Source organism: Channa argus, unplaced genomic scaffold (genome assembly GCF_033026475.1).
Source record: "Channa argus isolate prfri unplaced genomic scaffold, Channa argus male v1.0 Contig065, whole genome shotgun sequence".
NCBI classification, from domain to species: Eukaryota; Metazoa; Chordata; class Actinopteri; order Anabantiformes; family Channidae; genus Channa; species Channa argus.
The window spans coordinates 106,063-129,058 of record NW_027125284.1 but is presented as its reverse complement, the minus strand read 5'-3'; the positions used below and the strand labels follow the sequence as shown (position 1 = coordinate 129,058).

The following is a 22,996-nucleotide window of genomic DNA, read 5'->3' as shown; positions in this document are numbered from 1 at the left end:
CCAGGATTGAGATGTTCCAACAGAATGATATTTATTTTAAACGAAAGAAAGTGTCAAACAAAACATGACACTACAACTCAGGGCGAACCAAGGCCAACATAATAAACAAAATAAGCCATTTCCCACAGAAAGTGCTAGCTAGCCTGATAGAAATAAACAAACCAAAAGACAGTCGCTAACCCTAACTCCCTAATGTGAAAACGGTCCAAAGAAAATGGCAGTTCACCCCTACAGATTTAATACTATTTACAAAATATACAATTTATAACAAAACCACGGCACAAAACCTAACAATTCAAAAATGCTAAATAAGGTTTGGAAACCAAGAACAGCAAACAAGTGCTGATGCCAGAAAGAGCCTCGCTAGCTGTTGGGAACCGTACTTTTAAAACTCCAGGAAGTGTAGGATGGACCAATAAGCTTCTAGTACTGCCCCTCAATCCGGCCAATCAGGCAGGGCACCTATAAGAATAAGAAAATAAAAACAACACATATGGCCAGGACCGTAACATGGTCTACTAGTAATGAAGCATGATGGTTGGCAAACCAATAAAGTAGCAAAACAGCAATGAAAGAACAAAATTTGATGAAAATATAGAACAATTTCTATGAATAAATAGGCAGTAACACCAGCTTGTGCTGCCCGTAAACCCAAGCAAAAAAGCTTACAGCACCTGGTATTCCCAGGCGGTCTTCCTACCAAGTACTAACCAGGCCCGGCTCTATTTGGCTGCCGAGATCGGACGAGATCAGGCGCTTAGAGAGCGGTGTGGCCGTAAGCTGTATTTGACATCATCAACAGCTCTTAAAAACGCTAGAGAAGCAGAATGCATGACACTTGCTAAGAAGAAGATAAATGTGGCAAAGTACAAAGTACTATAACTGTACTGGTCTGTTACGCCCCAGTCTAGGGGGTCAGGGTGAAACATGCAAAGATAAATTTGCATGTTTCCTTTTCCGATCCTCAAACCAAAATCCAGGATTGAGATGTTCCAACAGAATGATATTTATTTTAAACGAAAGAAAGTGTCAAACAAAACATGACACTACAACTCAGGGCGAACCAAGGCCAACATAATAAACAAAATAAGCCATTTCCCACAGAAAGTGCTAGCTAGCCTGATAGAAATAAACAAACCAAAAGACAGTCGCTAACCCTAACTCCCTAATGTGAAAACAGTCCAAAGAAAATGGCAGTTCACCCCTACAGATTTAATACTATTTACAAAATATACAATTTATAAACAAAACCACGGCACAAAACCTAACAATTCAAAAATGCTAAATAAGGTTTGGAAACCAAGAACAGCAAACAGGTGCTGATGCCAGAAAGAGCCTCGCTAGCTGTTTGGAACCGTACTTTTAAAACTCCAGGAAGTGTAGGATGGACCAATCAGCTTCCTGTACTGCCCCCCAATCCGGCCAATCAGGCACGGCACCTATAAGAACAAGAAAATAAAAACAACACATATGGCCAGGACCGTAACATGGTCTACTAGTAATGAAGCACGATGGTTGACAAACCAATAAAGTAGCAAAACAGCAATGAAAGAACAAAATTTGATGAAAATATGGAACAATTTCTATGAATAAATAGGCAGTAACACCAGCTTGTGCTGCCCGTAAACCCAAGCAAAAAAGCTTACAGCACCTGGTATTCCCAGGCGGTCTTCCTACCAAGTACTAACCAGGCCCGGCTCTATTTGGCTGCCGAGATCGGACGAGATCGGGCGCTTAGAGAGCTGTGTGGCCGTAAGCTGCATTTGACATCATCAACAGCTCTTAAAAACGCTAGAGAAGCAGAATGCATGACACTTGCTAAGAAGAAGATAAATGTGGCAAAGTACAAAGTACTATAACTGTACTGGTCTGTTACGCCCCTGTCTAGGGGGTCAGGGTGCAACATACAAAGATAAATTAGCATGTTCCCTCTCCGATCCCCAAACCAAAATCCAGGATCGAGATGTTCCAACAGAATGATATTTATTTTAAACGAAAGAAAGTGTCAAACAAAACATGACACTACAACTCAGGGCGAACCAAGGCCAACATAATAAACAAAATAAGCCATTTCCCACAGAAAGTGCTAGCTAGCCTGATAGAAATAAACAAACCAAAAGACAGTCGCTAACCCTAACTCCCTAATGTGAAAACGGTCCAAAGAAAATGGCAGTTCACCCCTACAGATTTAATACTATTTACAAAATATACAATTTATAACAAAACCACGGCACAAAACCTAACAATTCAAAAATGCTAAATAAGGTTTGGAAACCAAGAACAGCAAACAGGTGCTGATGCCAGAAAGAGCCTCGCTTGCTGTTGGGAACCGTACTTTTAAAACTCCAGGAAGTGTAGGATGGACCAATCAGCTTCCTGTACTGCCCCCCAATCCGGCCAATCAGGCAGGGCACCTATAAGAACAAGAAAATAAAAACAACACATATGGCCAGGACCGTAACATGGTCTACTAGTAATGAAGCACAATGGTTGGCAAACCAATAAAGTAGCAAAACAGCAATGAAAGAACAAAATTTGATGAAAATATAGAACAATTTCTATGAATAAATAGGCAGTAACACCAGCTTGTGCTGCCCGTAAACCCAAGCAAAAAAGCTTACAGCACCTGGTATTCCCAGGCGGTCTTCCTACCAAGTACTAACCAGGCCCGGCTCTATTTGGCTGCCGAGATCGGACGAGATCGGGCGCTTAGAGAGCGGTGTGGCCGTAAGCTGCATTTGACATCATCAACAGCTCTTAAAAACGCTAGAGAAGCAGAATGCATGACACTTGCTAAGAAGAAGATAAATGTGGCAAAGTACAAAGTACTATAACTGTACTGGTCTGTTACGCCCCTGTCTAGGGGGTCAGGGTGAAACATACAAAGATAAATTTGCATGTTCCCTCTCCGATCCTCAAACCAAAATCCAGGATTGAGATGTTCCAACAGAATGATATTTATTTTAAACGAAAGAAAGTGTCAAACAAAACATGACACTACAACTCAGGGCGAACCAAGGCCAACATAATAAACAAAATAAGCCATTTCCCACAGAAAGTGTTAGCTAGCCTGATAGAAATAAACAAACCAAAAGATAGTCGCTAACCCTAACTCCCTAATGTGAAAACACTCCAAAGAAAATGGCAGTACACCCCTACAGATTTAATACTATTTACAAAATATACAATTTATAAACAAAACCACAGCACAAAACCTAACAATTCAAAAATGCTAAATAAGGTTTGGAAACCAAGAACAGCAAACAGGTGCTGATGCCAGAAAGAGCCTCGCTAGCTGTTGGGAACCGTACTTTTAAAACTCCAGGAAGTGTAGGATGGACCAATCAGCTTCCTGTACTGCCCCCCAATCCGGCCAATCAGGCAGGGCACCTATAAGAACAAGAAAATAAAAACAACACATATGGCCAGGACTGTAACATGGTCTACTAGTAATGAAGCACGATGGTTGGCAAACCAATAAAGTAGCAAAACAGCAATGAAAGAACAAAATTTGATGAAAATATAGAACAATTTCTATGAATAAATAGGCAGTAACACCAGCTTGTGCTGCCCGTAAACCCAAGCAAAGAAGCTTACAGCACGTGGTATTCCCAGGCGGTCTTCCTACCAAGTACTAACAAGGCCCGGCCCTATTTGGCTGCTGAGATCGGACGGGATCGGGCGCTTAGAGAGCAGTGTGGCCGTAAGCTGCATTTGACATCATCAACAGCTCTTAAAAACGCTGGAGAAGCAGAATGCATGACACTTGCTAAGAAGAAGATAAATGTGGCAAAGTACAAAGTACTATAACTGTACTGGTCTGTTACGCCCCTGTCTAGGGGGTCAGGGTGCAACATACAAAGATAAATTAGCATGTTCCCTCTCCGATCCCCAAACCAAAATCCAGGATCGAGATGTTCCAACAGAATGATATTTATTTTAAACGAAAGAAAGTGTCAAACAAAACATGACACTACAACTCAGGGCGAACCAAGGCCAACATAATAAACAAAATAAGCCATTTCCCACAGAAAGTGTTAGCTAGCCTGATAGAAATAAACAAACCAAAAGACAGTCGCTAACCCTAACTCCCTAATGTGAAAACAGTCCAAAGAAAATGGCAGTTCACCCCTACAGATTTAATACTATTTACAAAATATACAATTTATAAACAAAACCACGGCACAAAACCTAACAATTCAAAAATGCTAAATAAGGTTTGGAAACCAAGAACAGCAAACAGGTGCTGATGCAAGAAAGAGCCTCGCTAGCTGTTGGGAACCGTACTTTTAAAACTCCAGGAAGTGAAGGATGGACCAATCAGCTTCCTATACTTCCCCCCAATCCGGCCAATCAGGCAGGGCACCTATAAGAACAACAAAATAAAAACAACACATATGGCCAGGACCGTAACATGGTCTACTAGTAATGAAGCACGATGGTTGGCAAACCAATAAAGTAGCAAAACAGCAATGAAAGAACAAAATTTGATGAAAATATAGAACAATTTCTATGAATAAATAGGCAGTAACACCAGCTTGTGCTGCCCGTAAACCCAAGCAAAAAAGCTTACAGCACCTGGTATTCCCAGGCGGTCTTCCTACCAAGTACTAACCAGGCCCGGCTCTATTTGGCTGCCAAGATCGGACGAGATCGGGAGCTTAGAGAGTGGTGTGGCCGTAAGCTGCTTTTGACATCATCAACAGCTCCTAAAAACGATAGAGAAGCAGAATGCACAACACTTGCTAAGAAGAAGATAAATGTGGCAAAGTACAAAGTACTATAACTGTACTGGTCTGTTACGCCCCTGTCTAGGGGGTCAGGGTGCAACATACAAAGATAAATTAGGATGTTCCCTCTCCGGTCTCCAAACCATAATCCAGGATCGAGATGTTCCAACAGAATGATATTTATTTTAAACGAAAGAAAGTGTCAAACAAAACATGACACTACAACTCAGGGCGAACCAAGGCCAACATAATAAACAAAATAAGCCATTTCCCACAGAAAGTGCTAGCTAGCCTGATAGAAATAAACAAACCAAAAGACAGTCGCTAACCCTAACTCCCAAATGTGAAAACAGTCCAAAGAAAATGGTAGTTCACCCCTATAGATTTAATACTATTTACAAAATATACAATTTAAAAACAAAACCACGGCACAAAACCAAACAATTCAAAAATGCTAAATAAGGTTTGGAAACCAAGAACAGCAAACAGGTGCTGATGCCAGAAAGAGCCTCGCTAGCTGTTGGGAACCGTACTTTTAAAACTCCAGGAAGTGTAGGATGGACCAATCAGCTTCCTGTACTGCCCCCCAATCCGGCCAATCAGGCAGGGCACCTATAAGAACAAGAAAATAAAAACAACACATATGGCCAGGACCGTAACATGGTCTACTAGTAATGAAGCACGATGGTTGGCAAACCAATAAAGTAGCAAAACAGCAATGAAAGAACAAAATTTGATAAAAATATAGAACAATTTCTATGAATAAATAGGCAGTAACACCAGCTTGTGCTGCCCGTAAACCCAAGCAAAAAAGCTTACAGCACCTGGTATTCCCAGGCGGTCTTCCTACCAAGTACTAACCAGGCCCGGCTCTATTTGGCTGCCGAGATCGGACGAGATCGGGAGCTTAGAGAGTGGTGTGGCCGTAAGCTGCTTTTGACATCATCAACAGCTCCTAAAAACGATAGAGAAGCAGAATGCACAACACTTGCTAAGAAGAAGATAAATGTGGCAAAGTACAAAGTACTATAACTGTACTGGTCTGTTACGCCCCTGTCTAGGGGGTCAGGGTGCAACATACAAAGATAAATTAGGATGTTCCCTCTCCGGTCTCCAAACCATAATCCAGGATCGAGATGTTCCAACAGAATGATATTTATTTTAAACGAAAGAAAGTGTCAAACAAAACATGACACTACAACTCAGGGCGAACCAAGGCCAACATAATAAACAAAATAAGCCATTTCCCACAGAAAGTGCTAGCTAGCCTGATAGAAATAAACAAACCAAAAGACAGTCGCTAACCCTAACTCCCAAATGTGAAAACAGTCCAAAGAAAATGGTAGTTCACCCCTATAGATTTAATACTATTTACAAAATATACAATTTAAAAACAAAACCACGGCACAAAACCAAACAATTCAAAAATGCTAAATAAGGTTTGGAAACCAAGAACAGCAAACAGGTGCTGATGCCAGAAAGAGCCTCGCTAGCTGTTGGGAACCGTACTTTTAAAACTCCAGGAAGTGTAGGATGGACCAATCAGCTTCCTGTACTGCCCCCCAATCCGGCCAATCAGGCAGGGCACCTATAAGAACAACAAAATAAAAACAACACATATGGCCAGGACCGTAACATGGTCTACTAGTAATGAAGCACGATGGTTGACAAACCAATAAAGTAGCAAAACAGCAATGAAAGAACAAAATTTGATGAAAATATAGAACAATTTCTATGAATAAATAGGCAGTAACACCAGCTTGTGCTGCCCGTAAACCCAAGCAAAAAAGCTTACAGCACCTGGTATTCCCAGGCGGTCTTCCTACCAAGTACTAACCAGGCCCGGCTCTATTTGGCTGCCGAGATCAGACGAGATCGGGCGCTTTTTTTTTTTTTTATCTTTTTATTATCAAAAATACACTTTACACAAAAAAAATTAAGTATACACAGAGACACGTAAACAAAACATTACATCCATAGGACTTTCAACTAAATTAAACAACTTAAAGCAAGACCTATTTCCCTATTGTAAAATATATATATCAATAGATATATTGCTTGTCTACAATGTGTGGGTATGAATATCCCCCTATATTTATCTATCTACATAATCATATATACATACATACACATACACATACATAATATACACACACATACACATACATAATATACAAACACATACACATACATACATACATACACACTCATATTCCCGTTTCCCCCCCACATCATTCTTTTCCTTTTTTTTCCAGTAAATCAGAATATTGCTCAACAACCAACATGAATACCTGAAACGCTCAAGTATGAGTGCAAGCTCGAGTGCACAAAAAGGACAGAAAACAGCCGATGTTGTTGCCCCTGACAAGAATTCCTTTCAGTTCAACCAAAATCAATAGTTAAGCCTCCTCTGCTATCCAAACCACACAAGTCATTATGTCCCCCGAACCTCTTGATAAAACCCTCTTGGTCAGCCGAAAAGAGAATCTTCACGTAGTTTGTCACTAAGCTCTGAAAGAATACCACTCTACTTATTATTTTGTTCCCAAAAAGAGCATAGTTCCTGGAAATGTACAGAACATGCCTTGCTACACTCAGCAAGAAGTTAATCAACTCCGTATTTGCTGTTGTTTGTCCTTTCTGCACCCCAAAGCACCACACCCAATCCCATGCTTCCCCCGGAAGTATCGATGCTCTACATTTCCGATTCAGTAAGCTCTTCACCCATTCTCTAAACCACTGTGTCACAGTGCAATACAACATGAAATGGTCAAAATCCTCTTCCTCCCTTTTACAGGCTGCACACGTTCGTTCGTACTTCTCTTTGCTAATCTGGTGTAGGACGACAGAGACGAGCACCCTCCTATGGCGCAGAAGGTAATTGGAATTCAGTACTGCAGGGGGTAGCCACTTCTGATGCAACGTAACCCAGATGTCAGATACAGGGCGTGTGGGAAAAATTCGCACCCAGCTTAAGTGGGCCATGGGCTGTTTGAAAATTGCATCACGAAGCAGCATATACCAGAATTTTGGCAGCAGCTCTACAAATTTCCTATGTTTTATGTCACACATAAGAGAGAATTCAACTCTGCCGTCCCCCACCTGTACACTCTTTGTCTCCTGCAATCGCTCCTTCCAATTCTGTGGCATGCATTGCCAAATCCTGTCACAAAAGCTCTTAATTTTCCCCCTATTGATATTATACCCCTTTGCTTTGACCTTACAAAACACAACGTCGGGGTCCACAGCCTCTTCCTGATTGAGCAGATCCCTTACTTGGTGCAATGTCTCCGCTAATATCCCTCTGCCCATGAAGCAACCCACTCGCCCACCAAGTCTAGGATTCCCAAAAATGGGCTGGTTCCACACATCCCACTTTGAGGTAAGCACGCACTCTAGGCGGGGCAAGATTGTACTCCATGCCTCTGCGGCCTCCTGGAAGAGCGGGCAGGTCTCCACAATGGGCCAGGCTAGCGAGACGCTGCACAGATTGTAGATCCCACACCGCCCTCTTTTCACCACATCCCCGTACAAATAATCTTTCCAAATACTTTCTGTCTTGTCACAAAGCAATTTACAGAATAATTTGATCCTTAAGGACACTACCTTGGTCTTCAAATCACACAGCTGGAGGCCACCCCTTGAGTATGGCCCGACCAGTGTTTTGTGAGCTATCACCATTGCCCTACCTTTCCACAAGAAGTCTCTTATTGCATCGCTCAAGCGGACGAGAACATCACTCGGCACATGGCACACCTGCATAGCGTAGACCAGCTTAGGAACTATGACCGCATTCACAATTGTCACTTTGCCCTTTAATCCCAGGGCCCTCATCTTCCACAGCCCCAGCGTGGCCTTGCACCATGCAATTAGCTCTTCCCAGGTTTTCCTAGTGCTATTCTCCTGCTGGGCACTAATGTAGATCCCCAGCACCTTTATCTGTGCGTCTCCTCTCCGGACACCCCATTCGATGTCTCCCAAATCCACACCCGGCCCTGCGATCATGACAGATTTGGACTTGTTGATACGTGCCCCTGCGGCTTGCTCATATGCCTCTAAATGCTGTAGCACCCGTCTTAAGCTGTCCTTGTCACGGACCATTATACTAATGTCATCAGCATACTGAGCTATTTTAAACTCACTTCCCTTGGGAGATGTGATTCCTGTTATTAAGGTATCGGTGATAATTGATTGTGCTAGTGGCTCTGCTACAATGGCATAGAGCATTGCTGACAGGGGGCAGCCTTGCCTTACTGACCTTTCCAGAGGAAAGGGATCTGTAAAGAACCCGTTACACTTGACGACACTAGTAGCCCGGCTATACAGCAGTTCCACCCATCCTCTAAAAGTTGTCCCAAACCCAAACACCTCAAGACATCCGAAGAGGAAATCATGTCTCACTCTGTCAAAAGCTTTCTCTAGATCCACTCCCACATACACACCACCCGTTGTCATCAGGTTGTCAAAAGAGAACCTTGTTGACAAGATGCAGTCCGCGATGTCCCTCCCCGGAATGCTATAGGTCTGGGTCGGTCCAATTATCGACCCGATCACCCCACGAAGTCTGAACCCCAGCACTTTTGCCAGGATTTTGTAGTCTGTATTGAGCAGGCTGATTGGCCTGTAGTTCGCTAGGTCTGTTCTAACTCCTTTGTTTTTATATACCAGAGTAATCACCCCCCTTAGAAAGGTCTCTGCGCATCTGTTCTCTCTCTGCATGGCTGTGAAGAGCCTGCAGAGGATCGGGGCCAGGAGGTCACCGAATAACTGATAGAATTCGGCTGAGAGTCCATCTGAGCCTGGGCTTTTGGACTTATTTAAGGCCGTAATTGCAGCCCTTACGTCAGCCATATGGATTTCACCATCACAGAAAGCTGCATCATCATGGCTGATAGTGCGGCTGATTTTCCCCAAAACTGTACCCATATTCCCTTGTGACCCATTTTGTTTACTAAAGAGTGTAGTATAAAACTCTTGCACAGAGTGTAGAATGTCCACTATATCAGATTGTACCTTCCCTTCTGCATCTGCTATTCCTGAGATATATGTTCTTGCCTGCCTCCTCTTCTCTAACCCAAGAAAAAATGCTGTACAGCGCTCCCCTTTCAGCATGTGCTGTGCCCTACTGCGGATCATTGCACCCCTGCATTTCCTCCTATCCAATTCCCTCAGCCATTCTCTCAGCTCCAAGTAAACATTTAAAGGACGGTCACTCCCCACCTCAGCCAGCTCCAGTTCCTCCTTTCTGTCTCTCAGCCTTTTCTCTCTGCCCAGCACTATACATTTCCCCCTAATTTTCACTTTGGCACGCTCCCACCATTCGATAAGGTCAACAGCGAACTCACTCTCATCACACAGGGCAGAGAGGAGTGACCGCAGTTTATCCCTACAGAGTTTATCTTCCAGGAGGGCCACATTCAGACACCATAATCCCCCATTCCTCCGCATGCTGTCATCTGCCAGAGACACCTTCAAGGTGGCATGATCACTCCAGGCACAAAAACTATACACACACTCTCTTAAGCCCCTAACTAAGCCCGAAGCTACTAAACACAGGTCAATCCGGGATTGTTTCAGCCTGCCCAACACCACTTGTCTACGTGAGTATGCACGGGCGCCCGGGTTCAACACTCTCCACACATCTATTAAGTCAAACTCCTGTATCCACTGAAATACAGCCGACCTACTAGTGTCATCTTTAAATTTATTATCGGGCCCAACATCCATTCTGGCCAGCACCACATTCCAATCCCCTATGACCACCGAGCGATGATCCGTCCACCTTTTGCAATGCTCGAAGAAAACTCTTCTTTCAGGCCCATTATTCGGCCCATATAAGTTTATGATTCTATAAGTTGCACCACAATACACAACCTCTACTACCAACAGTCGACCATCCTCATCTTGAAATATTTCTGTTATATTTTGGAAGATTCCTGGCTTTATAAACATTGCTACACCAGCTGAGTTGTTCAAGGAAAGCGAGAAAAACAAGTCTCCCTTCCAGAAGGATTTAATATTTTCAATCATAGATAAGGACCATCTACACTCCTGAACACATAAAATGTCACATCTCATATCTTCACACATCCCTCGTATTCTATCAAGGTTTTTCATCCCTTGTAAATTTTGAGAGTGCAATAACATGTTAAAGGGGGAAAAAAAAAACTCACTTTCTAACATATTTCTTCTCCTTTGCTCTGTTCCCTCTCCCAGGCCCTCCCAGCTTATCCTGCTGCGACCTTTTCCTGATATGCTTCACACACCGAAAATCCATGTCCGAATCAGAGTCCCTATCCCCTATCTGAGGGGCTGTGCTAACATCAGTCTCAATGTATCCACTCGGGGTGGGAGCTAAGTCATTACAGGAGAAGAGCCCTGGCGAAAAGCCGACCAGCATGTCCCGCCGAGCCTCATCAAGGTGCCCCACCGTGTCTTCCCTCAACTCATGCACCACTGCATCCATACTGGACCCTAGCACAGCACTGTTTCCTGTCCATACTTCCTCTTGAGCCAAAACATCAGAAAGCTGTGTTTCCTTAATTATCTCTTCTCTTGGCCCCGCCATAGTTCCCACCTCACTCCCTATTTCCAGGTCTTGCTCTTCCTCCATCTCGCCCCCCCGATCCTCACTGTACGAGGTATGGGCCCTGCATTCCTCCCCCCCCTCCTTCCTCTCCCCATCCTCCTCCCTCTCCCCATCCCTTTCCCCACTGCATTCAACCTGACACTCACACTCATCCACCAGGTTGTGGCACAGTACACATCTTGGCACCATTCTAGTACACTCTCTTGCATAATGGCCTTTTTTGTCACATTTAACACACACAAAGTCCGGGCAGTCTCTTACTATGTGGCCTTGCTGCAAACACAATCTACAAACTTTCACCTGGTTATTGTGTATGACTCTGAAATATTCAGGGCCAGTAGCAGTCAAGAACTTTGTGGAATACGGCAAGGATTGCACAGTCTCAGTAAATTTAACTTTGACATACCTCGTGCCATCCGCCACATCAGTCCCTGGCCACATTCTTCTTTTTATCGCAGAGATTGCTCTCACCCCCCACACGTCCAGTTTTTCCAGAATCTCCTCGTCCTTGATATAAGCCGGCAAATTAAGAAAAGAGACCACCAGCTCATCCGTTGCCAGGGACTTAACCATGACAACCGCCCTCCCCACCTTGAACCCATCCAAAAGCCTCTTTTTGCCAGCTGCACTCTTCACTGTTATTTCAAACTTATTCTGCCCTGTTTCCCGTAGCGCGTGTATTCCTCCACATATATCCTTGAGTGCCCTTAACAACTCCATGGTCTTGAGTTTCTCCTCTCCCAGGACTTCCGCCATAACAGTGAGAGCCCTCTCATATACTGGACTTCTCATGCCGGAGCCAGTGTCCAGCTCTGTCTGTTCCCTCCCTTCTCTTCGCATTGCGCCTCGAGAGCGATGCTCCACTTCGGCTCCTCTCTCCAGCAGTCTTCCGGTTACTACCACACGTCCTCCCATCGTCGTCACCATTTCATTCTCTGATACTGGACGGCCCAAGAGCTGTCCACCTGTTGATTCCCGGATTTCTCCTCCTTGTGCTCCGTTCACCAGATCACCTCTCGCTTGCTCTGGCCACTTTCTCCTCTCTTCGCCATCTCTTACTTTGGCCGCCACAGCTCCGCGCGTTACCTCAGCCATTCGTGCTCCCCTCTCCGCGTCGCCTTCCATTCAGAAAGGCACACGCTAGACTGCAAGCACTGTTCTTCGCAGCACTTAAAAACCAAAAAAAAACCAAAAAAAAAGAAAGGCGCCCCCGACCAGACCAAGTCCGCCGGGGGGACATTAAGGCACAAAGAAACCCAAAATCCACTATTTAGATAGGCAAGAGAGGAAAACAAAACATGAAAAAGCACTCCGAATGAGTGCCAGCTTGCACACAGTTCAATCACTGCAGCACAATCTCTCAGCAAAACCACACCTCCTTCACCAACCAATCGGGCGCTTAGAGAGCGGTTTGGCCGTAAGCTGCATTTGACATCATCAACAGCTCTTAAAAACGCTGGAGAAGCAGAATGCATGACACTTGCTAAGAAGAAGATAAATGTGGCAAAGTACAAAGTATTATAACTGTACTGGTCTGTTACGCCCCTGTCTAGGGGCTCAGGGTGCAACATACAAAGATAAATTAGCATGTTCCCTCTCCGATCCCCAAACCAAAATCCAGGATCGAGATGTTCCAACAGAATTATATTTATTTTAAACGAAAGAAAGTGTCAAACAAAACATGACACTACAACTCAGGGCGAACCAAGGCCAACATAATAAACAAAATAAGCCATTTCCCACAGAAAGTGCTAGCTAGCCTGATAGAAATAAACAAACCAAAAGACAGTCGCTAACCCTAACTCCCTAATGTGAAAACAGTCCAAAGAAAATGGCAGTTCACCCCTACAGATTTAATACTATTTACAAAATATACAATTTATAAACAAAACCACGGCACAAAACCTAACAATTCAAAAATGCTAAATAAGGTTTGGAAACCAAGAACAGCAAACAGGTGCTGATGCCAGAAAGAGCCTCGCTAGCTGTTGGGAACCGTACTTTTAAAACTCCAGGAAGTGTGGGATGGACCAATCAGCTTCCTGTACTGCCCCCCAATCCAGCCAATCAGGCAGGGCACCTATAAGAACAAGAAAATAAAAACAACACATATGGCCAGGACCGTAACATGGTCTACTAGTAATGAAGCACGATGGTTGGCAAACCAATAAAGTAGCAAAACAGCAATGAAAGAACAAAATTTGATGAAAATATAGAACAATTTCTATGAATAAATAGGCAGTAACACCAGCTTGTGCTGCCCGTAAACCCAAGCAAAAAAGCTTACAGCACCTGGTATTCCCAGGCGGTCTTCCTACCAAGTACTAACCAGGCCCAGCCCTATTTGGCTGCCGAGATCGGACGAGATCGGGCGCTTAGAGAGCGGTGTGGCCGTAAGCTGAATTTGACATCATCAACAGCTCTTAAAAACGCTGGAGAAGCAGAATGCATGACACTTGCTAAGAAGAAGATAAATGTGGCAAAGTACAAAGTATTATAACTGTACTGGTCTGTTACGCCCCTGTCTAGGGGCTCAGGGTGCAACATACAAAGATAAATTAGCATGTTCCCTCTCCGATCCCCAAACCAAAATCCAGGATCGAGATGTTCCAACAGAATGATATTTATTTTAAACGAAAGAAAGTGTCAAACAAAACATGACACTACAACTCAGGGCGAACCAAGGCCAACATAATAAACAAAATAAGCCATTTCCCACAGAAAGTGCTAGCTAGCCTGATAGAAATAAACAAACCAAAAGATAGTCGCTAACCCTAACTCCCTAATGTGAAAACAAGAGAAAACAATCAAAACAAAATGGCTGTTCACCCCTACAGATTTAATACTATTTACAAAATACACAATTTATAAACAAAACCACAGCACAAAACCTAACAATTCAAAAATGCTAAATAAGGTTTGGAAACCAAGAACAGCAAACAGGTGCTGATGCCAGAAAGAGCCTCGCTAGCTGTTGGGAACCGTACTTTTAAAACTCCAGCAAGTGTAGGATGGACCAATAAGCTTCCTGTACTGCCCCCCAATCCGGCCAATCAGGCAGGGCACTTATAAGAACAAGAAAATAAAAACAACACATATGGCCAGGACCGTAACATGGTCTATTAGTAATGAAGCACGATGGTTGACAAACCAATAAAGTAGCAAAACAGCAATGAAAGAACAAAATTTGATGAAAATATAGAACAATTTCTATGAATAAATAGGCAGTAACACCAGCTTGTGCTGCCCGTAAACCCAAGCAAAAAAGCTTACAGCACCTGGTATTCCCAGGCGGTCTTCCTACCAAGTACTAACCAGGCCCGGCCCTATTTGGCTGCCGAGATCGGACGAGATCGGGCGCTTAGAGAGCGGTGTGGCCGTAAGCTGCATTTGACATCATCAACAGCTCTTAAAAACGCTGGAGAAGCAGAATGCATGACACTTGCTAAGAAGAAGATAAATGTGGCAAAGTACAAAGTACTATAACTGTACTGATCTGTTACGCCCCTGTCTAGGGGCTCAGGGTGCAACATACAAAGATAAATTTGCATTTTCCCTCTCCGATCCCCAAACCAAAATCCAGGATCGAGATGTTCCAACAGAATGATATTTATTTTAAACGAAAGAAAGTGTCAAACAAAACATGACACTACAACTCAGGGCGAACCAAGGCCAACATAATAAACAAAATAAGCATTTCCCACAGAAAGTGCTAGCTAGCCTGATAGAAATAAACAAACCAAAAGACAGTCGCTAACCCTAACTCCCTAATGTAAAAACAAGAGAAAACAATCAAAAGAAAATGGCTGTTCACCCCTACAGATTTAATACTATTTACAAATTACACAATTTATAAACAAAACCACGGCACAAAACCTAACAATTAAAAAATGCTAAATAAGGTTTGGAAACCAAGAACAGCAAACAGGTGCTGATGCCAGAAAGAACCTCGCTAGCTGTTGGGAACCGTACTTTTAAAACTCCAGCAAGTGTAGGATGGACCAATCAGCTTCCTGTACTGCCCCCCAATCCAGCCAATCAGGCAGGGCACCTATAAGAACAAGAAAATAAAAACAACACATATGGCCAGGACCGTAACATGGTCTATTAGTAATGAAGCACGATGGTTGACAAACCAATAAAGTAGCAAAACAGCAATGAAAGAACAAAATTTGATGAAAATATAGAACAATTTCTATGAATAAATAGGCAGTAACACCAGCTTTTGCTGCCCGTAAACCCAAGCAAAAAAGCTTACAGCACCTGGTAATCCCAGGCGGTCTTCCTACCAAGTACTAACCAGGCCCGGCTCTATTTGGCTGCCGAGATCGGACGAGATCGGGCGCTTAGAGAGCGGTGTGGCCGTAAGCTGCATTTGACATCATCAACAGCTCTTAAAAACGCTAGAGAAGCAGAATGCATGACACTTGCTAAGAAGAAGATAAATGTGGCAAAGTACAAAGTACTATAACTGTACTGGTCTGTTACGTCCCTGTCTAGGGGGTCAGGGTGAAACATATAAAGATAAATTTGCATGTTCCCTCTCCGATCCCCAAACCAAAATCGAGGATTGAGATGTTCCAACAGAATGATATTTATTTTAAACGAAAGAAAGTGTCAAACAAAACATGACACTACAACTCAGGGCGAACCAAGGCCAACATAATAAACAAAATAAGCCATTTCCCACAGAAAGTGCTAGCTAGCCTGATAGAAATAAACAAACCAAAAGATAGTCGCTAACCCTAACTCCCTAATGTGAAAACAAGAGAAAACAATCAAAAGAAAATGGCTGTTCACCCCTACAGATTTAATACTATTTACAAAATACACAATTTATAAACAAAACCACAGCACAAAACCTAACAATTCAAAAATGCTAAATAAGGTTTGGAAACCAAGAACAGCAAACAGGTGCTGATGCCAGAAAGAGCCTCGCTAGCTGTTGGGAACCGTACTTTTAAAACTCCAGCAAGTGTAGGATGGACCAATAAGCTTCCTGTACTGCCCCCCAATCCGGCCAATCAGGCAGGGCACTTATAAGAACAAGAAAATAAAAACAACACATATGGCCAGGACCGTAACATGGTCTATTAGTAATGAAGCACGATGGTTGACAAACCAATAAAGTAGCAAAACAGCAATGAAAGAACAAAATTTGATGAAAATATAGAACAATTTCTATGAATAAATAGGCAGTAACACCAGCTTGTGCTGCCCGTAAACCCAAGCAAAAAAGCTTACAGCACCTGGTATTCCCAGGCGGTCTTCCTACCAAGTACTAACCAGGCCCGGCCCTATTTGGCTGCCGAGATCGGACGAGATCGGGCGCTTAGAGAGCGGTGTGGCCGTAAGCTGCATTTGACATCATCAACAGCTCTTAAAAACGCTGGAGAAGCAGAATGCATGACACTTGCTAAGAAGAAGATAAATGTGGCAAAGTACAAAGTACTATAACTGTACTGATCTGTTACGCCCCTGTCTAGGGGCTCAGGGTGCAACATACAAAGATAAATTTGCATTTTCCCTCTCCGATCCCCAAACCAAAATCCAGGATCGAGATGTTCCAACAGAATGATATTTATTTTAAACGAAAGAAAGTGTCAAACAAAACATGACACTACAACTCAGGGCGAACCAAGGCCAACATAATAAACAAAATAAGCATTTCCCACAGAAAGTGCTAGCTAGCCTGATAGAAATAAACAAACCAAAAGACAGTCGCTAACCCTAACTCCCTAATGTGAAAACAAGAGAAAACAATCAAAAGAAAATGGCTGTTCACCCCTACAGATTTAATACTATTTACAAATTACACAATTTATAAACAAAACCACGGCACAAAACCTAACAATTAAAAAATGCTAAATAAGGTTTGGAAACCAAGAACAGCAAACAGGTGCTGATGCCAGAAAGACCCTCGCTAGCTGTTGGGAACCGTACTTTTAAAACTCCAGCAAGTGTAGGATGGACCAATCAGCTTCCTGTACTGCCCCCCAATCCAGCCAATCAGGCAGGGCACCTATAAGAACAAGAAAATAAAAACAACATATATGGCCAGGACCGTAACATGGTCTATTAGTAATGAAGCACGATGGTTGACAAACCAATAAAGTAGCAAAACAGCAATGAAAGAACAAAATTTGATGAAAATATAGAACAATTTCTATGAATAAATAGGCAGTAACACCAGCTTTTGCTGCCCGTAAACCCAAGCAAAAAAGCTTACAGCACCTGGTATTCCCAGGCGGTCTTCCTACCAAGTACTAACCAGGCCCGGCTCTATTTGGCTGCCGAGATCGGACGAGATCGGGCGCTTAGAGAGCGGTGTGGCCGTAAGCTGCATTTGACATCATCAACAGCTCTTAAAAACGCTAGAGAAGCAGAATGCATGACACTTGCTAAGAAGAAGATAAATGTGGCAAAGTACAAAGTACTATAACTGTACTGGTCTGTTACGTCCCTGTCTAGGGGGTCAGGGTGAAACATATAAAGATAAATTTGCATGTTCCCTCTCCGATCCCCAAACCAAAATCGAGGATTGAGATGTTCCAACAGAATGATATTTATTTTAAACGAAAGAAAGTGTCAAACAAAACATGACACTACAACTCAGGGCGAACCAAGGCCAACATAATAAACAAAATAAGCCATTTCCCACAGAAAGTGCTAGCTAGCCTGATAGAAATAAACAAACCAAAAGATAGTTGCTAACCCTAACTCCCTAATGTGAAAACAAGAGAAAACAATCAAAAGAAAATGGCAGTTCACCTCTACAGATTTAATACTATTTACAAAATATACAATTTATAAACAAAACCATGGCACAAAACCTAACAATTCAAAAATGCTAAATAAGGTTTGGAAACCAAGAACAGCAAACAGGTGCTGATGCCAGAAAGAGCCTCGCTAGCTGTTGGGAACCGTACTTTTAAAACTCCAGGAAGTGTAGGATGGACCAATAAGCTTCCTGTACTGCCCCCCAATCCGGCCAATCAGGCAGGAAACCTATAAGAACAAGAAAATAAAAACAACACATATGGCCAGGACCGTAACATGGTCTATTAGTAATGAAGCACGATGGTTGACAAACCAATAAAGTAGCAAAACAGCAATGAAAGAACAAAATTTGATGAAAATATAGAACAATTTCTATGAATAAATAGGCAGTAACACCAGCTTGTGCTGCCCGTAAACCCAAGCAAAAAAGCTTACAGCACCTGGTATTCCCAGGCGGTCTTCCTACCAAGTACTAACCAGGCCCGGCCCTATTTGACTGCCGAGATCGGACGAGATCGGGCGCTTAGAGAGCGGTTTGGCCGTAAGCTGCATTTGACATCATCAACAGCTCTTAAAAACGCTGGAGAAGCAGAATGCATGACACTTGCTAAGAAGAAGATAAATGTGGCAAAGTACAAAGTACTATAACTGTACTGGTCTGTTACGCCCCTGTCTAGGGGCTGAGGGTGCAACATACAAAGATAAATTAGCATGTTCCCTCTCCGATCCCCAAACCAAAATCCAGGATCGAGATGTTCCAACAGAATGATATTTATTTTAAACGAAAGAAACTGTCAAACAAAACATGACACTACAACTCAGGGCGAACCAAGGCCAACATAATAAACAAAATAAGCCATTTCCCACAGAAAGTGCTAGCTAGCCTGATAGAAATAAACAAACCAAAAGACAGTCGCTAACCCTAACTCCCTAATGTGAAAACAGTCCAAAGAAAATGGCAGTTCACCCCTACAGATTTAATACTATTTACAAAATATACAATTTATAAACAAAACCACGGCACAAAACCTAACAATTCAAAAATGCTAAATAAGGTTTGGAAACCAAGAACAGCAAACAAATGCTGATGCCAGAAAGAGCCTCGCTAGCTGTTGGGAACCGTACTTTTAAAACTCCAGGAAGTGTGGGATGGACCAATCAGCTTCCTGTACTGCCCCCCAATCCAGCCAATCAGGCAGGGCACCTATAAGAACAAGAAAATAAAAACAACACATATGGCCAGGACCGTAACATGGTCTACTAGTAATGAAGCACGATGGTTGGCAAACCAATAAAGTAGCATAACAGCAATGAAAGAACAAAATTTGATGAAAATATAGAACAATTTCTATGAATAAATAGGCAGTAACACCAGCTTGTGCTGCCCGTAAACCCAAGCAAAAAAGCTTACAGCACCTGGTATTCCCAGGCGGTCTTCCTACCAAGTACTAACCAGGCCCGGCCCTATTTGGCTGCCGAGATCGGACGAGATCAGGCGCTTAGAGAGCGGTGTGGCCGTAAGCTGCATTTGACATCATCAACAGCTCTTAAAAACGCTGGAGAAGCAGAATGCATGACACTTGCTAAGGAGAAGATAAATGTGGCAAAGTACAAAGTATTATAACTGTACTGGTCTGTTACGCCCCTGTCTAGGGGCTCAGGGTGCAACATACAAAGATAAATTAGCATGTTCCCTCTCCGATCCCCAAACCAAAATCCAGGATCGAGATGTTCCAACAGAATGATATTTATTTTAAACGAAAGAAAGTGTCAAACAAAACATGACACTACAACTCAGGGCGAACCAAGGCCAACATAATAAACAAAATAAGCCATTTCCCACAGAAAGTGCTAGCTAGCCTGATAGAAATAAACAAACCAAAAGACAGTCGCTAACCCTAACTCCCTAATGTGAAAACAAGAGAAAACAATCAAAAGAAAATGGCTGTTCACCCCTACAGATTTAATACTATTTACAAAATACACAATTTATAAACAAAACCACGGCACAAAACCTAACAATTCAAAAATGCTAAATAAGGTTTGGAAACCAAGAACAGCAAACAGGTGCTGATGCCAGAAAGAGCCTCGCTAGCTGTTGGGAACCGTACTTTTAAAACTCCAGCAAGTGTAGGATGGACCAATCAGCTTCCTGTACTGCCCCCCAATCCGGCCAATCAGGCAGGGCACCTATAAGAATAAGAAAATAAAAACAACACATATGGCCAGGACCGTAACATGGTCTATTAGTAATGAAGCACGATGGTTGACAAACCAATAAAGTAGCAAAACAGCAATGAAAGAACAAAATTTGATGAAAATATAGAACAATTTCTATGAATAAATAGGCAGTAACACCAGCTTGTGCTGCCCGTAAACCCAAGCAAAAAAGCTTACAGCACCTGGTATTCCCAGGCGGTCTTCCTACCAAGTACTAACCAGGCCCAGCTCTATTTGGCTGCCGAGATCGGACGAGATCGGGCGCTTAGAGAGCGGTGTGGCCGTAAGCTGCATTTGACATCATCAACAGCTCTTAAAAACGCTGGAGAAGCAGAATGCATGACACTTGCTAAGAAGAAGATAAATGTGGCAAAGTACAAAGTACTATAACTGTACTGGTCTGTTACGCCCCTGTCTAGGGGGTCAGGGTGCAACATACAAAGATAAATTAGCATGTTCCCTCTCCGATCCCCAAACCAAAATCAAGGATCGAGATGTTCCAACAGAATGATATTTATTTTAAACGAAAGAAAGTGTCAAACAAAACATGACACTACAACTCAGGGCGAACCAAGGCCAACATAATAAACAAAATAAGCCATTTCCCACAGGAAGTGCTAGCTAGCCTGATAGAAATAAACAAACCAATAGACAGTCGCTAACCGTAACTCCCTAATGTGAAAACAGTCCAAAGAAAATGGCAGTTCACCCCTACAGATTTAATACTAGTTACAAAATATACAATTTATAAACAAAACCATGGCACAAAACCTAACAATTCAAAAATGCTAAATAAGGTTTGGAAACCAAGAACAGCAAACAGGTGCTGATGCCAGAAAGAGTTTCGCTAGCTGTTGGGAACCGTACTTTTAAAACTCCAGGAAGTGTGGGATGGACCAATCAGCTTCCTGTACTGCCCCCCAATCCAGCCAATCAGGCAGGGCACCTATAAGAACAAGAAAATAAAAACAACACATATGGCCAGGACCGTAACATGGTCTACTAGTAATGAAGCACGATGGTTGGCAAACCAATAAAGTAGCAAAACAGCAATGAAAGAACAAAATTTGATGAAAATATAGAACAATTTCTATAAATAAATAGGCAGTAACACCAGCTTGTGCTGCCCGTAAACCCAAGCAAAAAAGCTTACAGTACCTGGTATTCCCAGGCGGTCTTCCTACCAAGTACTAACCAGGCCCGGCCCTATTTGGCTGCCGAGATCGGACGAGATCGGGCGCTTAGAGAGCGGTGTGGCCGTAAGCTGAATTTGACATCATCAACAGCTCTTAAAAACGCTGGAGAAGCAGAATGCATGACACTTGCTAAGAAGAAGATAAATGTGGCAAAGTACAAAGTATTATAACTGTACTGGTCTGTTACGCCCCTGTCTAGGGGCTCAGGGTGCAACATACAAAGATAAATTAGCATGTTCCCTCTCCGATCCCCAAACCAAAATCCAGGATCGAGATGTTCCAACAGAATGATATTTATTTTAAACGAAAGAAAGTGTCAAACAAAACATGACACTACAACTCAGGGCGAACCAAGGCCAACATAATAAACAAAATAAGCCATTTCCCACAGAAACTGCTAGCTAGCCTGATAGAAATAAACAAACCAAAAGATAGTCGCTAACCATAACTCCCTAATGTGAAAACAAGAGAAAACAATCAAAAGAAAATGGCTGTTCACCTCTACAGATTTAATACTATTTACAAAATATACAATTTATAAACAAAACCACGGCACAAAACCTAACAATTCAAAAATGCTAAATAAGGTTTGGAAACCAAGAACAGCAAACAGGTGCTGATGCCAGAAAGAGCCTCGCTAGCTGTTGGGAACCGTACTTTTAAAACTCCAGGAAGTGTAGGATGGACCAATAAGCTTCCTGTACTGCCCCCCAATCCGGCCAATCAGGCAGGAAACCTATAAGAACAAGAAAATAAAAACAACACATATGGCAAGGACCGTAACATGGTCTATTAGTAATGAAGCACGATGGTTGACAAACCAATGAAGTAGCAAAACAGCAATGAAAGAACAAAATTTGATGAAAATATAGAACAATTTCTATGAATAAATAGGCAGTAACACCAGCTTGTGCTGCCCGTAAACCCAAGCAAAAAAGCTTACAGCACCTGGTATTCCCAGGCGGTCTTCCTACCAAGTACTAACCAGGCCCGGCCCTATTTGACTGCCGAGATCGGACGAGATCGGGCGCTTAGAGAGCGGTTTGGCCGTAAGCTGCATTTGACATCATCAACAGCTCTTAAAAACGCTGGAGAAGCAGAATGCATGACATTTGCTAAGAAGAAGATAAATGTGGCAAAGTACAAAGTACTATAACTGTACTGGTCTGTTACGCCCCTGTCTAGGGGCTGAGGGTGCAACATACAAAGATAAATTAGCATGTTCCCTCTCCGATCCCCAAACCAAAATCCAGGATCGAGATGTTCCAACAGAATGATATTTATTTTAAACGAAAGAAAGTGTCAAACAAAACATGACACTACAACTCAGGGCGAACCAAGACCAACATAATAAACAAAATAAGCCATTTCCCACAGAAAGTGCTAGCTAGCCTGATAGAAATAAACAAACCAAAAGACAGTCTCTAACCCTAACTCCCTAATGTGAAAACAGTCCAAAGAAAATGGTAGTTCACCCCTAC

At 42.8% G+C, this 22,996-nt stretch overlaps 16 pseudogenes; all 16 read right to left on the bottom strand.

Annotated features, from left to right (window-relative positions):
- Positions 1 to 662: 662 nt before the first annotated feature.
- Positions 663 to 781, bottom strand: LOC137119966 (5S ribosomal RNA; annotated as a pseudogene).
- An 858-nt stretch (positions 782 to 1,639) lies between these two features.
- LOC137119998 (5S ribosomal RNA) lies at positions 1,640 to 1,758 on the bottom strand (annotated as a pseudogene).
- An 856-nt stretch (positions 1,759 to 2,614) lies between these two features.
- Positions 2,615 to 2,733, bottom strand: LOC137119931 (5S ribosomal RNA; annotated as a pseudogene).
- Positions 2,734 to 3,590: 857 nt separating this feature from the next.
- On the bottom strand, positions 3,591 to 3,709 carry LOC137120041 (5S ribosomal RNA; annotated as a pseudogene).
- Positions 3,710 to 4,566: 857 nt separating this feature from the next.
- On the bottom strand, positions 4,567 to 4,685 carry LOC137119973 (5S ribosomal RNA; annotated as a pseudogene).
- An 857-nt stretch (positions 4,686 to 5,542) lies between these two features.
- LOC137119983 (5S ribosomal RNA) lies at positions 5,543 to 5,661 on the bottom strand (annotated as a pseudogene).
- Positions 5,662 to 13,599: 7,938 nt separating this feature from the next.
- On the bottom strand, positions 13,600 to 13,718 carry LOC137119941 (5S ribosomal RNA; annotated as a pseudogene).
- An 867-nt stretch (positions 13,719 to 14,585) lies between these two features.
- On the bottom strand, positions 14,586 to 14,704 carry LOC137119960 (5S ribosomal RNA; annotated as a pseudogene).
- An 866-nt stretch (positions 14,705 to 15,570) lies between these two features.
- On the bottom strand, positions 15,571 to 15,689 carry LOC137119988 (5S ribosomal RNA; annotated as a pseudogene).
- An 867-nt stretch (positions 15,690 to 16,556) lies between these two features.
- LOC137119959 (5S ribosomal RNA) lies at positions 16,557 to 16,675 on the bottom strand (annotated as a pseudogene).
- An 866-nt stretch (positions 16,676 to 17,541) lies between these two features.
- On the bottom strand, positions 17,542 to 17,660 carry LOC137119930 (5S ribosomal RNA; annotated as a pseudogene).
- An 867-nt stretch (positions 17,661 to 18,527) lies between these two features.
- On the bottom strand, positions 18,528 to 18,646 carry LOC137119946 (5S ribosomal RNA; annotated as a pseudogene).
- An 857-nt stretch (positions 18,647 to 19,503) lies between these two features.
- Positions 19,504 to 19,622, bottom strand: LOC137119978 (5S ribosomal RNA; annotated as a pseudogene).
- An 867-nt stretch (positions 19,623 to 20,489) lies between these two features.
- LOC137120080 (5S ribosomal RNA) lies at positions 20,490 to 20,608 on the bottom strand (annotated as a pseudogene).
- Positions 20,609 to 21,465: 857 nt separating this feature from the next.
- Positions 21,466 to 21,584, bottom strand: LOC137119982 (5S ribosomal RNA; annotated as a pseudogene).
- An 867-nt stretch (positions 21,585 to 22,451) lies between these two features.
- On the bottom strand, positions 22,452 to 22,570 carry LOC137119944 (5S ribosomal RNA; annotated as a pseudogene).
- Between the last annotated feature and the right edge of the window lie 426 nt (positions 22,571 to 22,996).